This window comes from Clinocottus analis, unplaced genomic scaffold, assembly GCF_023055335.1.
Source record: "Clinocottus analis isolate CAN_PGR_092001 unplaced genomic scaffold, fCliAna1.0.p SCAF_3, whole genome shotgun sequence".
NCBI lineage: Eukaryota > Metazoa > Chordata > Actinopteri > Perciformes > Cottidae > Clinocottus > Clinocottus analis.
Window position 1 is genome coordinate 22,351,513 of NW_027176042.1, and position 10,582 is coordinate 22,362,094.

The window sequence follows — 10,582 nt, forward strand, 5'->3', positions numbered from 1 at the left end:
AATAAATATGAAGAAAAGAAAAATGTTCAAACACATAGACTTCTATACAACCAGAGGAGTCGCCCCCTGGTGGTCAGGAGAGAGAATGCAGCTTTAACACTTGAAGCATAGGCGTTCAAAAACAAACCCTTTAAAAGAAGAATGTAGAAATCAATAAATCATAACTTGTATGCCCTCTAATTTCAGACCAGATGTCGTCTTTTCTTTTGTTTGTTTTATGAGAGAAAGAGAAAGAGAGAGAGAGAGAGAGAGAGAGAGAGAGAGAGAGAGAGAAAGAGAGAAAAAGAAAAAGCGAGAAATATTTATGAAGCCGCCTCATAACCAATGTCAAATGATTCTTACGTTTTGATAAACGGCTGCAAAACGCTCGGATGCTGCAAATCTGTGTGTGTGTCTCTGCGTGCGTGTGCGTGTGTGTGTGTGTGTGTGTGTATGTGTGTGTGTGTGTGTGTATGTGTGTGTATGTGTGTGTATGTGGTCCATTTGCCCTTGAAGAACATTGCTTTATTAAATTGTAACGCTCTTCTGGAGCAGCGACTATGTAAACAATCCCCTCCCTTCTGAGCTGCAGACGGAGGTCAAAGTGAACACTTGAAGGACGCTGACTCTCCGTCTCCCTTCCTCACCTGTCCTTCCCTTCCTCACCTGTCCTTCCCTTCCTCACCTGTCCTTCCCTTCCTCACCTGTCCTTCCCAGCTTCCTAACCCCCCCTCCCCTACCCACCTCACTCATTTTCTCTCTCACATTGCCCATTAACCCTGTTTCTCTCCCTCGTCCATGTGCTCCTACAGAGTCTCCTGTCAATCAAGACGTCCAGTTACTACACCACCCACCTCCTCGTCACACCACAAATAACTCCACTTACACAAACACACGCACACACACACACACAAACACACACAGCGATGGGGTCTCAGGACGTGAATCATCGCTGCTCATTGGCAGACGGCTGCCGTCGCTTTGAATGATTGCCCTTCATAAGACGACAGATTGATGGCTGAATGGATAAACAGCTTGAGGTGTGTGTGTGTGTGTGTGTGTGTGTGTGTGTGTGTGTGTGTGTGTGTGTGTGTGTGTGTGTGTGTGTTGAATGGTGACTCATGACATCCTGATCCGCTACACAAATACAGGCCCCGAGATGAGCGTTCGTCTTCCTGCAGCGTCGACTGCACCAGCTGATGTTCGACGCTGCCGTGTTGGCTTCACGAGTCTCAAACTCTCACAGTAGAGTCGAGAATAGAGTGAACAGTAGAGGCGGCCCGCGTGCCCGATGCCTGCGTCGGGCACGTCGAGCCGGGGGGCCGGTCCCGCTACAGTTTCGATGTTGTGCTGAATTTTCAGTGTTGTTTACTTGAGCTCCAACAGTTAGAAACGACGAGGCCACGCCCACACCGAGGCCACGCCCACACTGAGGCCACGCCCACGCAACGTGATCGGTCGCAGGACTGAGCGACAGCTCAACCGCTCACGTCACATGACGTGCGTTTTCCCCAAGGTCGCCGCATGTTCCTCTGGATTTGGGGGAATCGCTCGTCTCCAGAAAGAGAAACCTGACTCTTGAGTGTGTGTGTGTGTGTGTGTGTGTGTGTGTGTGTGTGTGTGTGTGTGAGTACAAACAGCCTGCTGTACATACAGGACACTGTGGGTGTGTGTGTGTGTTTGCCAGGTTAAATTCTCAATAGGTGACTTTGTTCCTTGGCTTGAAGTCAAACACACACACACATGTGCACACACACGGGTACACACACACACGGTGTGAAGTCGAGCCGGTGGCGTTTGACTGTGAGATTTAACATGTCCGCTTCTCTAAAGTCATTTCCTTGGCGCGCTGTGTTTGTTTGTGACACACACACACACACACACACACACACACACACACACACACACACACACACACACACACACACACAGCATTGTTCTTCTATTATTTTTAATAGCGTGGCTCACGAGCAGCAGCACAAGCTCAGATAAGAGCTTCTGCTCCTGCGTTGCTGATAAGCGGAAAACAAGCACTCAGCGCTCTAATGCGACGGCGTCGCTCTTATCGAGGCATCTGGAGCCTCGTCGAGGAAACAACAACACATATCACTCAAATGTTTGTAAATGTCGACACTTTCTTTTTTTTCCTTTTACATCTTGGCCACGAGGAGCGAACACGACATCATTATGGAGCCGAGCTGGTTACCGTTAGCCGGTAGCAGCTAGCAGCAGGGCGGGTGGCGCAGCGCTACGTGGGAGCTAACGGCTAATTAGGATGCGTTCGAGCTCTACTCAGTAAAAATGACTGAAGGCATATTTGAGCGCTATCGGGATGTGTTCAAATGCAACTCTGTAAAATGTTTTTTTTTTTTATTTAAACTCAAAATGAAAACTAAATACATATTTCATAGCCAGAGGAATCAATAATTTACCAGCTGGTCCTATCGATCAACAGTTTTGTGAATCATCTCACAAGATTATCTTTAAGGAATTCAAGCATTTCTCCCAAATGCTTTCGCAGCGTGGGGTCGAATCCCAGTGAGCTGCTCGTCGGTCGGCCGGGCAACACACAACACACACACACAAACACACACTTTACTTGAAGGAATGGGCAGCATAAAAGTAGAAACAAGGGATTCTGGGAAGTCGGTGGAGGCTGTAACGACACATTAAAAGAGAGGAAAAGTTCTGTGAAGAAACACAAAGTGTTCAGGAGTTAAACCCGTGATGTAGCGCGTACCCATGGAGCCATTACTGACTGGGTCAAGGGGCCCCTGGGCCGGAGCCACGGGGGCCCCTGTTCCAAGCTAACGGGAAACGCTGGTTGTTCAGTATTCACAAAGAGACACACAAAGAGACACACAATCGCCACAGAGACGCAGAAGACTTCAAGGAAACGCAAGACGACCACGTTGAGATAAAGAATCTGTCTTGATCTTAGCTAGGAGGGCGGGCCCCTGGGGGCCCTTGACATGTCTGAGGGCCCACCAGGACTCTAGGGGCCCTTTACGTGTCCGAGTCCTGGGGGCCCTGTCCAGTACCGGGCCCCTCCACCAGGTGAGAGACGGCAGCAGCTGCAGAGACTCGACACGCTCAGTTTCTGGTCGCTCACATTCCTCCGGCCTCTATTTTTATAAAACCACCTTGAAACCATGACAACAGCGGAAAAGACTCCAGCTCTCCGTCCCCGACGCAGACACACACACACACACACACACACACACACACGTATATATATATATATATATATATATATATATATATACACATATGAGTTGAGATGGACTGGCGCCGGGCTACGCTAACGTTGTAGCGCTCCGTCAACAAACAAACACACACACACACACACAAACGAGGTACTCTTGCTGAAACGTTCTGTTGGCTTGTTCGCGTTGGCTTTGTGGGAACGCTGTCGGTCGCCGGGTCGTTCCAGGTTAAGACGTTACTCAGCACATTTAAACATTGGACGAGGTTTAAATGGTGGGGACGGGGGGGAGGGGCTAAACCAAAGCAGGGTTTCCTCACAAAACGGACCCATGAGCTCTTCTCCTCTGCACACAGCACATGCAGAGTAAATGTGTGTGAGCGTGTGTGTGTGTGCTCCTGCAGCAGTGTTCAATAGCCATTAAGCTGATCGTCACGTTGTAAAGATGGCTGCAGCGACAGCTCGAGTTAATCTGAACCTCTTCAGGCTGCAAGAACAGCTTTTTCACTGAAGACTGAGGCGCCTTTCAGAGCGGCTCTGCTGCTGTTGACCCTTTGGTACATTAACACACACACACACACGCACACACAGTAGCACAGGATGTACACAGGCGCGAGTACACACACACACACACACGCACATATGCCGTGTTTACTCTAAAGGTGAGCATAGAGGTCTCTTCAGCAGAAACGACGCAGAGACACAACGGACCTCCTTTCATGGCGGAGCATTCCTCACCTCTTTGTATCCTTACACACACACACACACACACACACACACACACACACACACACACACACACACACACACACACACACACACACACACACACACACACACACACACACACACACACACACACAAGGCTAGTGTGTGTGTGTCATGAAATAAAAACATAAGATTACTAATTTGAGACTCCTCTGGTTGTATAGAAGTAAATGCTTCATGTGTTTAAGCTGCATTCTCAAACTACAAAGACTTTGTAACAAACAATAAGTCAAAAAATACCGCAAAGCCAAATTTTAAAAAAAAGTCAAACTTAACTTTTCTGAAAAATTTTAAACTAGCAAAACTCAAATTAAGTCGTAACGAAAAACACACACACCAAAGTGAACAAACCAACATGCCGCAGGAGCAACACACACACACACACACACACACACACACACCTTCCTCAGTGGAGGTTCCTGCTGCTGCGAGGGGAAACAAACACCGTTCCCCGTGTGGAGGATTAAAGACAACTCGTCTCCAAAGCACACCAGTGCTATCCACATGACTCCTGTTCTCACTCACACACACACACACACACACACACACACACACACACGTGTGTTCAGCTGCCGGCCATGGCGACGTCGCCGAGGGCTGAAGAATGGAGCGACGGGGCGACGTATTGATCGTTGTCCACAGGGGGCGATGGGAAAAGGGGGCGGAGCTCCAGACCTCCCCCACTGGGCTTTAGGGGGAGAATAATGACACCCAGCACCCAGGTAGCCACCGCTGACTCCCTTTGAATGTGTTGGTGTGTGTGGGTGTGTGTGTGTGGGAGGTGGGGGCTTACTGGTTCCAGTACAAACCAGTGTCAGAGTTTCTGAAAGTACCATGTATATTCATTAAAAGTCCAAATTAAAGTCCTTTAAAAAGGTTGTTTACGCTCAATCTCTCCCAACATGAAAACATACACTTTCAATATGTATTTATGACGCTAAGTTCAACCAAATAGCCATAATTTTAACCAAATTCCCATAAGTTCAACCAAATTCCCATAATTTTAACCAAATTCCTATGACTTTTCCATGATTTAAAACCAATTTAAGCACATTAAGTTTTCGCATGTTGGCAAACACCTACACAGAATGGCTAACTGGTTCCAGTACAAACTAGTATCAGAGCTTATGTAAACCCCCATGTATTAAAAGTAAAATGTTAAGCACTTTAAGGTTATTTACGCTCAATTTAGACGCGTCATAAGATGCATATTAAAAGTGTATGTTTTCACATGTTAGGGGGGAAACACCTACCTAAGAATAGCTTACTGGTTCCAGTACAAACCATTATGGGTCCATCTATTTAAAGCACGATGAGGTCACACTCGAGCTCAGCGTAGACGCATCATGAAGTATAACCACGTGACGTTCATGTCAGGGCCGCACAAGTTCTTCCTCGTTGTGGAGAAACTTCTAGAAACTTTTCTTTTAAAAAAATTCTAAATCTAAGTTTGGATTTTACGTAACAAAAATACAACAAAGAACAAAACACCTGCGTCGAATCTTACACACCAGAATACGCTGCGTCACAAAACCCATTACAGGGTTCACACACATCCTGACCAGTGGATTTACACGACTTTTACCCAAATTTACATGACTTCAAACCAAATTTTCATAACTTTAAACTCAATTTCCATGACTTCTAACCCAATTTCCATGACTTTTATCCACATTTTCATGACTTTTATCCAAATGTCCATGAGCAAACATTGTGTGAAATCTCAATGAGGATTCAAAGCATACAGTGAACCTTAAATAACACAAATGAATGAGACAATAGTTTGATTAAAAGAATAAACATTTATATAGATGCCTGTATGTATGCCTGCTTATATTTTTGCCTCTTTCTTTTAAAAGCATATTCATTATTTCAAACTAAATGAACGTCATGAACACATGAATATAACACACTTACTGGACTTTTTACAGGTTTTCCATGGCTGCATGAACCCTGCGGTGGCTCTGAAAGTCTCATGAAGAATCTCCAGGTTACGAAACCTCAACATGTCTTCTGGACCTTTAACACCAACATATATTATTATTTATGGTTCCTCGTTGTGTTTATGAGACTTCATCCCCCTCTCCGTCTCTCTCTCTCTCTCTCTCTCTCTCTGTCTCTCTGTCCCTCGGTCACAGGAGACATACCAGACCGTGGCAGGCTGTCAAACGTCTCCATGGCAAAGAAATACGTGAGCGGAATCACGACGAAGGTGGGCGCGAACATCCACCGGTACGCGCGCGCGCGCCTCACCTCCTTTTAAGTCGTTGTGTGTCCGTGTGCGCGTGCTTTGGCGTGTGCGCATGTGTTGCGTTTAAGAACCGTTCATGTTTTCCGACATCGCGGGACTTCTTCCGCAGGTTTTAAACCCCCTTCACTCCGTTGCCTCAGTGGCGCGCGAGCCGGACACACAGTAGTGGAGCTAGAAGGAACAAGGAGCCCGGGAACAATGAGGTGACTTCTGGGTGCGCGTTTGGGCAAACTTGTGTCCCCTTCACGTGCACGCCACAAATAGCCCTCAGAAGCCCGGGACCGGGTCCGAAGGCCCGGGTCTCTCGGACTACAGCATGTTGTGGCCTGGCTTTAAAAAACACACATAACAATGCACCTGTTCGGGCTGTGGAGCCAGAGGAATGAGCGTGGTGGGCTTCAGCTGTCCGACACAGCGGGTGGGAATGAAGGGGAAGGTAAAGGAGGCGAGGGAAGGGGGAGGAAGAGAGGAGGGAGGGAAGGAGGGAGGGAGGAAGGAAGAGCAGGGCGGAGGAGCGCTTGGTTAAAGGCAGCAGCAGCAGCCGGGGATAAGTAGCCCCAGCGAGCCAGCTAATAACACCGCGTAACGCTGCCTAAAAATATCCCCGACCCACAGAGCTGCAGCGCGCGCACACACACACACACACACACTCTCTCACACACACTCACACAGACACACATGTACATACACACGAAAAAACCCCGCGGAGCTGAACTCGGATGTATTGTCGAAAGGCACCGAATTTCACGCTATACAGTCTCGACTCTCTCTTGTGTGTGTGTGTGTGTTCGTGTGTGTGTGTGTGTGTGTGTGTGTGTGTGTGTGTGTGTGTGTGTGTGTGTGTGTGTGTGTGTTCGTGTGTGTGTGAGCGCGTGCAGTGATATTGCAACAGTAGCCATTCGGTGTTTATTTGATCTCCCTTTGAACGGCCGCCAGCGGTCTCCGACGATCACTTTCTCTTTCCAGCAACACACAGACGTGTCCAAGCCCCAGAAACACGCCTCGTATTCGGCCAACACAGAGACACGCAGGGGGGGCGATAACACGGAGGCGTTTGAAGAAGAAGGAGGAGGAGAAGAAGAAGAAAAAGAGGAGGAAGAAGAAAGAAACTGACCGTGAAATCTCCTCCAGGGTTAATTCCCGTGTTGTAAATCCTTCTCTTCCCGTTGCGCCGCTCGCTCCGTGCGGTGGAAAACCCCCCAGCGGCTGGTGGCGGCAGGCTGCTCCTTCCTTCCCCGCTCCTCACGCACAGTCAAGCGGACAAATGAAGGCTCGCTGCTCGGTGTCAGAGCTCCGTCTTTAGCCTCCTCCTCCTCCTCCTCCTCCCCGGCTGGCGACAGGCGGTCTTCGGTGCTCCAAAGTTAGTCTAGTCGCGGTAGAAGGTGTGGAAGCCTAATGCAAGATAATAATAAAATATATATATATATATATTTATATTTTTTGGGATTTAAAAAAAAATGAAACCACTAGCATGAAATCCTGAAGTGGAACCGGTGGAAACACACCAAAAATTGAAGAAAAAAAAATGAAGAAAAAAAAAATGTTGAGTTTAGTGGTGAGAATAAAAGAATAAAAATAAAAGCAGGATGTGCGCTGTGGCCGCTGCTCGCGCTGCTCCAGCCCGAGAGAGGCTCGCTGATGTCGGACCTCAAAGCCTCCACGTCCCGCACCGCCGAGGTCCCGCACTCAAATGTCCGCTACGGCCTGAAGGATGCATCCACCCGGAGGAGGAGGGAAGGAAGGAGGGAAGGAGGGAGGGAGGGAGGGCAGTGCCTTGCATTCTCTGAGTTCCTCATGACTCCTCCCCCCAAACCTGCCGTCCCCCCTCTCTCCCTTCCCTCCACCTCTCTTTCATTCACTGTATTTGTTCTTTTCTCCTCTTCTTGTGTTGAGTGTTTTATTCTGTCCATCATCACTACACAATGTAATGTACAAAACACACAAGGACTGCAATGTAGAAACATAATGTTTATTATTCATATCCTCAATTATTATCAATTCAATCAGATAATTCACTCGATATATATATATATATATATATATATATATATATATATATATATATATATATATATATATATATATATATATATATATATACACACACACACACACACACATATATATATATATATATATATATATATATATATATATATATATATATATATATATATATATATATATAAAGATGTATGTATATTCATACACGTAACCCTCAAGCATAGTTTTATAAACAATCCTTTTGGAAACCAAAGTAAGTTCTTACATTCATGTTAATGTTCCATAAGTGAACTCCTACAATAGAAATACATATTTTAATCCCTCTTTTCTCAATCCTTCGTCCCCTCTTTCCTCCTCTCTTTCTTCCCCTCATCACGAGCAAATAAATCACCGTGTTTGCTCGATGGCATTGTGATGGTGACATTGATCCTGGGCGTGCGTGATGCTCGTGCAGGTTTTTTTTATTAGTAGTATTTATGGATATATGAGCAGCGCAGTGCAGTGGAGTGGCGTGCAGCTCTTATTTACCGCCGCGGGGAAAAGCCCTGAATCAAACACGTGAATCAAACCACCGAACAGGGTTCACACACATCCTGACCAGTGGATTAACATGGCTTTAAACCACGTTTCCATGACTTTTAAATTGGGAAAAGTCATGGAAATCCACTGACCAGTGATTTCCATGACTTTTCCATGACTTTTTCATAGCTTTTCCATGACTTTTCCATGTTTTTCCCATGGCTTTTCTTTGACTTTTCCATGACTTCAAACCAAATGTCCATGCGCAAACAAACGTCATGAACACATGAATATAACACATTTACACTTTGGGGATTTTCTTCATTTCAATGACTTTTCCAGGTCTGGAAATATTTTCTTTTAAACTCCATGACTTTTCCAGGTTTTCCATGACCGTAGGAACCCTGCACGAACAGAAACGGTTCCTTTTCCCAGAGTGCATTGCTTCTTCTGGTCCCATTCCTAACCCGGCGAGCCGGTTCGGCCTTCCGTGGGTGTGAGCGTCTGTATTTGCCACATAGTGAAGAGCTTTGCAGAGCTGTCGGGATAAAGCCGCGATATAAAATGAACCCTACTTCATGCTCAGACTGCAATTATGGCTCCTGCACACCACCTTCACCGGAACAATCACATGTTAAGTGGTAGGCGCCTTCACAGTATCCTGGTGGAGAGGAGGAAGATTGTGTTTCTTTTTTGTTGTTGTTTTGACTCCTTCAACGTTCACAAACACGTCTGAGATCTGATCCAGTGACCTTCCAGTGCACGGGGAAGAGAAAACAATCCGTGTGGATCACAGCATGAGCTATATATGAGGAGCAACACCTTGTTGGCAACGTATCCCTGGTTGCAGTTTCTTGGTGAACCTTCCTGAATGCAAACGTTGCCAGTCGCTTTGTCGACATGTTCGCTATCACGGTGAAATGAAGTCAACCGAGCGTCCGTTTCTGAAAGTGACGTGATGACGATATTTAACAAGCGGCATTGTCGGCTAAAGGGCGGGAGGTCACGGTGGAGACTTTCACCCAGGAGACCTTTGTTCTTGTCCTCTGTGAAACGATAGTTGTGTTGTCTAAACCTTAAGCCATCGTTTCACGACATTAACCACACGGCTTTGTGCGTTTTATCCCGAGTGAAACCAAATGAAAATATATCGAAGATGTAAAATCTATACATGACGCTCAGCACTATTTGCAATACTAACATTTCCTACGACATTGTGTGTTGATATGGCGCGTTGCCACCCGGAGGAGGTCCATCTTTAGTCTCTGGAGGTGAACCGAGAGACCTTACCGCCATTAGACGACAAAAAAAAAACGAAAGAAAGAAAACACGAGGCTTTCACCGCGGACAAAGATGGATTTTACAAATGCACAGAACACTTAGTTGAGCTTTTATATCCAATCAAGTCTTATTTCATGCAGTGCTAAAATGCTTCAGTGCGTATAAAACCACTCCAGGGCCGGCCGCCGAGTCCATAAAGTCAATATGAGGCGACAAATAAAGACGCTGTCACTTCCACTGAAACGGGTTGTTGCTGGTGCAGATTCTTACGCTCATGGAAAACCTGGACGAGTCCTGGAGTTTTAAAAATGGTTATTTCATGGAAATTTGGTTGGAAGTGATGGAAATGTGATGAAAAGTCATGGAAATTTGGTTAAAAGTCATGGAAATTTGGATAAAAGTCATGGAATTTTAGTATAAAGTCATGGAAAACTCATAGAAATTTGGTGAAAAGTCATGGATATTTGGTTAAAAGTCATGGAAATTTTGATAAAAGTCATGGAAATTTGGTTAAAAGTCATGGAACTTTTGTATAAAGTCATGAAAAACTCATGGATATTTGGTGAAAAGTTGTG

At 46.0% G+C, this 10,582-nt stretch overlaps 1 protein-coding gene across 1 annotated transcript in view; it reads right to left on the bottom strand.

Annotated features, from left to right (window-relative positions):
- Positions 1 to 7,876, bottom strand: part of dag1 (dystroglycan 1) — a 28,529-nt gene extending 20,653 nt beyond the window's left edge. The window contains exons 1-2 of the mRNA XM_068594558.1: positions 7,709 to 7,876; positions 7,318 to 7,595 (exon numbers count right to left, since the gene is read on the bottom strand). The gene's annotated coding sequence lies outside the window, so the exon portion shown is untranslated. The remainder of the gene's footprint in view (positions 1 to 7,317; positions 7,596 to 7,708) is intronic.
- Positions 7,877 to 10,582: the final 2,706 nt, after the last annotated feature.